At 45.7% G+C, this 7,426-nt stretch overlaps 1 pseudogene; it reads left to right on the top strand.

The window, feature by feature from the left end:
• LOC123039045 (uncharacterized) overlaps positions 1–1,694 on the top strand; it is a 2,527-nt pseudogene extending 833 nt beyond the window's left edge.
• Positions 1,695–7,426: the final 5,732 nt, after the last annotated feature.

Raw genomic sequence — 7,426 nt, 5'->3', positions numbered from 1 at the left:
GGGTAGAAAGATTTTTTAGGAGTAACTGGACATTTTCTTATTTAACAACACATAATATTTTTACTTTAAACAGGGATTTGAAAATTGTTAGAAAGTACCTATGAATTATGAGAATTAATAAAATAGAAAACATTTGTTGCGCTAAGTAGTGTCTAGCCCAATCATGAGACCCTGCAGGCGGAACAAGCACTGCCCACGAGCGCCTTATAGCACCTCCCACGTCCATCTACTCTCGTACCTAGACCACCGAAGTTGATATGTAGATCTATGAAAATAATCAGAAAAGGTGGCCACCACATAGTTTGTCCCCAATATGAAGGTTCGGTCCCTCTTGAGCGATTATGTTAGTGTCTCTGGTAGCGATCGATCTAACCTCCTCATCAAGATTCACCCAATGTCCCAAGCATTTCTTTGCCTCGTTTATGTTAGTGTCTCTAGTTTGGTGACACCGTTTTTACAAAACCACGGTGATCTAAAACCTCGGCAATGCATACTTTCGTTTCTAAAAACCACAGTTTTTCTCAATTCGTTTTACTAGAAAACAGAGGTTGAGAGATCTCTTTCTCAAATACTAAAAAGAGCATGGTGTTAGGCATACTATGGTTTATAGAACTGGGGTATTTGTTGATGTCAAACACATCAAACATTTTAAAACCGTAGTTTTTAAAAACATGTTGACTTGACTGTATTCATGGATGATATATTCTTATTGCAGAAATGTGTGGAAGATAGGCTCAGCGTGCTGACCGACGACATCTTAATCTCTATCTTGGTGAGAGTCGACATTGCCACGGCAGCAAGAAGTAGCATTTTGTCAACGCGGTGGAGAAACTTGTGTGGTTACTTCGTAATCCCAAATTTCATGCCATCGACTTCCTTAGCGCCACATGCAAAGGAGCTGCACGCCACATTGATCAAGCAATGGCGTCTCTGGTGAGAGCTACTAGCAGACTCTTGACTCATCCACGCAGGAAACACACCACTAAAAAGCTATGCCTTGAGCCCTATCTCACCGGCAACTACTCGCATGACATCAGCCTGCTGGTCAGCAACGCCATTGACAGTGAGATGGTAACAGATTTCGAACTCGCCATTTTAACTGAGAAGAAGCCAGAGGACTCCGCGCACGAGGTTATGGTGCAGCAAGCTCAGGATATGGATGGATTTTTCAGTGCCTTTCCTAGCATTCTTCGTTGCCTCACAAGGCTCCATCTACAAAATGTTCGCTTGGCCGAACGGGACATGAATCACCTTTTGTTCGACTGCTGCACCTTCGTCTGGACCACTACAACACCGGGGACTGTGCTGTATGGAAGATCAATGCGCCACGTTCGAATCTCAGAGTTCTAGAAGTCTACTTATCCAGGTTGAAAAGAGCTGAGGTGCTATGCCTTCTAAAACTAGAGCGGGTCCGTTGGCAGGCTTGGTTGATTTATGAGGCCCCCTTGTGTTTTGGTTATGTCCCGTCACTCAAGGAATTATCCCTCGTCTGTGATGCAACTCTCATTCACCAAGACTTTAGTTTAAGCCAAGTTCCAGACGGTGCCACAAACATACATACTTTAACCTTAAACTTTCGAGGAGAAAAGGTAATTTTAGCCGATAGCTGTTATATTGTGGTTGTGTGCTATTTCGTTCGTACGAACTTAATGTTGGACTAGCACTAGGATTGTTCTAGTTTTGCTGGTTCATAACCTCACCATGTTATTTGCTTTTATTTAAAATTTATAATTTCTAGGAAGCATCCCATTACTTAGCAAATGACTAACCTGGTGCACACATAACTTGCATCTATGACATACAGATGTACAATTATTCTATTTTTACCTCTCTTTTCTTGTTCATCAGATTTGGATGCAACCAGACGGAAAACAACTATGCACTGCATTCAACAAGCTAAGAAAGCTGACCATCCATGGTATCTTTAAAAAATTTGACCTATTATGGACATTAAATCTCATCGAAGCTGCTCCATCTGTCGAGACATTTGATGTTGAGGTACTTCTACTCATTCTTTTCAACTTTTAGTTAGAATGTGTACAAGTCTATCTGACTCAAAGCACCATCGTAGTCTCTTTTGGCTTTGATTACAATCCTACCATAACCCCTTATGATTTAGGTATTGCTGGTTGAATGCAGATGTTTGAACATCCATGCCAGGAGGGTGATGAAGCAAGAATAAGATGTTTTGGTGCTCAGAGAGTGGAACCTTCATGGAAGTTGTATGGGTTCACAAGCTGTCACAAGTGGCAATTGAAAGAGTTCTAGTTAGGTGGTTTTAGGCCCCTACTGGAGCAACACTTTTTATTTGTAAGTATTGTTATGGGTCGAGCTCCAGACTTGAAGACAGTTCTTCTCACAGAGGGTCAATATCCATGCAAGGGTTGTGACACAAGAATCCCAATACCTCCTCCGGTAGGGGGCTTCTTTCCAACTTTCAGGGATGCCCAAGAAGCAATAGCCAAGCAACTTAGAGAGAGGGCCCGGTCCTCGGCACAGATAATTTTTCATAGTGGTTTGACATGCCCCTCGTGGGCAACCCGATCATATATTTATTAGCTAGGAGAGTACAAGAGATGACGATAGTTGCGATGTACCGTGAAATGTGAATTCCAGGAGTAACTCTCTTTGTATTTTTGGTATCATTTCATCAAAATCTGGTTATAATTAATAGATGAGGCAAATCTTTGGTCTGTATTGCAAAAGCAACTTATAAAAGTTGTACAAATGTTGATTGCCAATGCAAGATCATCCTGTCATGTGTTCACACTTTTGTGCAGGCTCTTTGTGTCTTGATAAAAGGCCACAAGAGAAGTTGGAGACCCGTTAGAGCATCTATAGTCGGACTTGACAAGTGTGGTCCCTCAAACGCCCACGAACGCGTCCACGGACACTGTCATTCCTCAAGTTCCCCTTCTCACAGCCGGATACCTCAATTAACATACTTCAAATCCATACAAACTCATGCAACTACGTAAACGATGCATTACACACTTTGTCCGGCTACTACATCAGGACATGCCATCGGACTACCAAATATTGGCATGTTTAATCGGCATGCTAGCTATGGACTAGAAGATCATCCACGACTGTCCTTGCCCTTCCCGGCGCCCTTCATGTCCATCTCCCGGAGTAGCGGTCGAAGACGCGGTATAGATCGAGCTGGATCTGCTCATAGCCGGAGTTGTCCGACCCGTCGATGTCCTCCTTCTCCTCTTTGGAGGCAGTCCGATCATGGCATGGACCGCCCGATTCTGCTCTCAGTCGAGGGCGCGTGTGTTCCTCCGCTGCCGCTTCTTAATAATGCAGGCCTGGATGGCTTCCTTCTCTGCGGCTGCCTGCGCCGCCGCATCAACCGCCTCCGCCGCCGCCATGTCGGTAGCGAGGCGGGCCTCCGCCGCCCTCATCCTCTCCTTCCCACGGCGAGCACACCGGTCCCGGTAGGACTCATACTCCAGCGGACTGGTGATGGGGAAATGGAGATTGGAAGGCTCCCAAGAGGACCGCAATTATCCAGCACAGGAGGATTCGAGCGCCCAATGCGCCACGCAATGGACTCGCGCCAGACAGATCATGCCGTCGGTCGGGCGTTTTCCTCCTGGGGAGCGGCGGAGTGCAATGCGGATGGCCATTGCTTCCTCCAAACGCACAGGACGACACCCCAGTCAACGGATCGGTACAGGTCATCGTCGGATCCGCTGTCTGCCATGCTGAAGAAGGTTGGAGATCACCGAATGGGAGCTTGGGTGGCGGAGGAAAGTGGAGGGGACTAGAGTGAAGTGGCTAGGGTTTGGCCCGGACAACGGATGGAGAGGAATATATGTGGGGTCGGGTTGACCAGCGTGGGCCCTAGTCCGATGTGGCGGACGTTCCTGGGCATTTGGGTTGGATATGAGAGGTGTCGATCGGTCCGGGCATTTGAGACCTGTTTGAGGTGCCCGTCTGGATCACTTTTTGTGGCTGATCACTGACCGAGCCGGCTATAGATACTCTTATGTAAGGGGACTGGGGCGTCCGGCTATAGATACTCTTATGTTATTACTCCCTTTGTACCTATGAGTTGGGCGTAAATTTTTCAGCGCCCCCAAGGAGAGCCCATGATCATAATTAGCTTCCCAACATGGAGCCAAACGTGGAAGGATTTGTAACAACATGCAACTACGGTAGCCGTAGGGCATCTTCAACACTAAACCTCAAATTTACTTCACCATATATCCGTATATAGGGGCCAGTCCGCGGATACTGATGTGCCAGATGCCATCATATTAATGCTGTCCACTTATATTTCAACCTATGTGTGAACTAACCGGACGGAATTAATGCAAACACGACTGATTTCATATAAACCGGCCAAAATTCATTACATTCTTTTTTTACAAGTTTTAACTAAAAACTATACCAGACTAAGGTAACACTAGTCTACAGCCGGCGCCGGTGGATATACATTCCCACGACACGGATACCCTTGACTAGTCTACGGCCGGCCGCGGCGGATCTTCATTGTCTTCCGCATGTCCGGCAGCCTGCTCGTCAGACTGTCGAGAGCCCCAAAGGTATATGCTTCAGCGCAAAGGACGGATCATTTCCCTATGCTCGGCAGCGCCGCACATCGGAGTGCAACCACCGCGATGTGCTTTAGCCGGAGGGAAGTGGGCGATGGTGGCCTGCGACCGGGCAAGACACCGGTTGTGTATGCCAGCATCGCCTTGGTGGTGGGCTTCATGTGACCCAAGCGGCGGCGGCCTCCCATGTTCAACTTCTCCTCGATGCTGGTGGCGCGCGCAGACGTGGTGGCCACCATTTCGTCCATCTTCATGAAGCCGGCTTCTTTTCTCCGCCGGCAAGGCGCTGTTATGCGCACATTGACAGCGGATGGCGCGGTTATGGTAGGTGTCAGATCTGAGCGATCTCTATCGTCTGCTCGTTGCTTGCTCGTTCTATTTTCCTCAAATAATAGTGTGTTGTTACCCGTGGCAACAAGAAGTCCCTATTTTGAGCACGTCCATATATGGCCCAATTATATATTCTCAAGAACAAAATAGCTAGGGCTGACAAAGCAAAAGAAGAAAAGAATGCACAGCAAGTTTTATTTCCTCCGAGCAAAACAACGTCACAACATTGGCTACTACTCTTGTACATCAAGTTCAACTAGCAAAGAAAAGAGCAGATGCATTCGTGGGTATTCTCCGCCGTGCAGTCGCCTATGATGGCCTTGATGCCCGGGTACTTCCACATGAACTGCTCCACGCACAGCCCGCCGCAACGGTCCCGCTGGCAGACACCGTCGTGCGGGACGCGGATGACGACCACGTTGTCGCACGGGTACCCTGTCACCGCCACCCCTCCAGTAGGATCCACACGAGAGACTGCCTGACACACTGAGGCATCGTGTATTTAAACAAGCACAGATCAGTTAACCAGTAGTTTGAACTAAAATCACGACAAGAATTATGAAACAGAGAGAGAGAGAGAGGGGGGGGGGCAACCTAGGGAGAGTGCGAGAAGAGCGCAGAGAGCAAGAGAAGCAGCTCTGGTCGCCAGACTATGTCGGCAATCGATCGAGCTTGGCGATTCTTCGATCAATTTGTGGTTTCTAGTCTAGGGCTTTCTCCGGTGTTTCACTAGCTATGGTCGGGTACGTCTGTTTGGTCGTGGTATATAAATAGGAGCGGTCGACGAGGATAAGTTACACATATGGTAAGTATTCTACGGCCATATATTGTCAATTATAGTACTTACTCCATTCCTAAATATGTCTTTTCAAATATAGTACTACTTACTTCATTCTTAAATATATGTCTTTTTTAGAGATTTCAATATAGACTACATACAAAGCAAATTAAGTGACTCTATGCTTTGAAATGTGTCTATATACAACTGTATGTAGTCCCTATTAAAATCTCTAAAATGTCTTATATCTAGAAATGGAGGGAGTACTTTTAATTATTCCCAATGGGAACGTCTTGGTAGAATCTCTACTCTATATGGTACCGAGGAATAATTCATCAAATCTAGGTGATCTCATGCTTAGAGGCCGCATTTTTGTTTTGCGAGTTACTAGATCATGATCGTGCACGTTACTGTGTTCGTTCATTTTTTGAGAAGTTAGAGTATTGTGTAAATATTTGAAAAGATAAAGAAAATATATTTACTTAAAATACCCCAATATTAGACAATGATACAAATATAATATGATAGTAAGTAATACTTGCTAAGGGGTCAAACTTTGATGCCCATCCTGTTGTGACATCACCACATCACCATGACAGGTCAAATGACACAAAAGAAATAAGCATGTATAAAGTATAAATACCCACCGAAGCTTTAAAGGATAACCAACATAATTTCAAGAGTAACATTTTCAGTGTTTCATAGGCATATACAACAAGTGACAGTTTTCACAGTGAATAATGTTTTTCTTACAACATAACACATAAAATATCAAAGAAGAGTAAAAGAAAATTGGAGTTTTTTTAGACATATATTAGTGAGAGACAATTTTCACAAAAATGTGTTTTTTGAGATTCCCTCTTTACACCTCATATCGGATAGTTAATATGATTATGGTGTGGCTTACATAATGAGTGCTAGAGAGAATTGAATGACTTAAGCTGCGTGCTTTTTCTGTCCATCGAACTTTTCAGGGCTCAAAACCTCTCTATGGTTTCTGAAATATCTGATGGTTCAATAACAAAATGGTCATCTACGCATACTAAATTGGACAAAGCAGCATGGTTAGTAGTGCAACGTGGGCAACTATTGCAAACCAGACCCATAGTGCGATTCGAAACTTGTGTTTCTCACTTTCCGAGAATATATATTGAAAGGATAACTATTGACATAAAGACTTTTTTTAAGGAAATAATGGGAGACTTACTACAGGTGCATATATGAGATAGGCATTCCAACCTCACCAACTGAGAGACACAAAAACGGATGAATTGATTATGTCAAGGCTGCCACCAAAGAAGCATATCCAGACGAGACTAATGAATACATTTGATTTGCATATGCTTCTTGGCATGCCTAACTTAACCCCAACAAAAGGCGATGGGCATATGTCCGCATGTGCATCACACAGGACACGAGGTAAAACTCCTCCACCACCCAGTAACCATCGGTGGTGACACTGAGGTCGGCACGCTTGCTGATGCCCCCGCCTGCGATCTGGCTCTAGAACCCGGTCTTGCTGAGGAACTACCATGTGTCATGTGTGTTCACCTGCGCGGCTGCTAGACGGCGTGTACTCCCGCGTGAGCACGTGGGGGTCAATGCGGTAGACATCGTCAAAGAAGATGTACCCCCGGGCGTCAGGCATCTCCTTGTCGCCGGCGATCCACCGGTTAGGAATCCCAAGCTCTCCTTCCACGTCGGGCTGAAGTAGACACCGAGGGGCAGCGGCTGCGGCCGGAGATGGTTGTTTGCC

Source organism: Triticum aestivum, chromosome 2B (assembly GCF_018294505.1).
Source record: "Triticum aestivum cultivar Chinese Spring chromosome 2B, IWGSC CS RefSeq v2.1, whole genome shotgun sequence".
Lineage (NCBI taxonomy): Eukaryota > Viridiplantae > Streptophyta > Magnoliopsida > Poales > Poaceae > Triticum > Triticum aestivum.
Note: the sequence above shows the minus strand (reverse complement) of the source record. Positions and strands in the feature narration are given on the sequence as shown.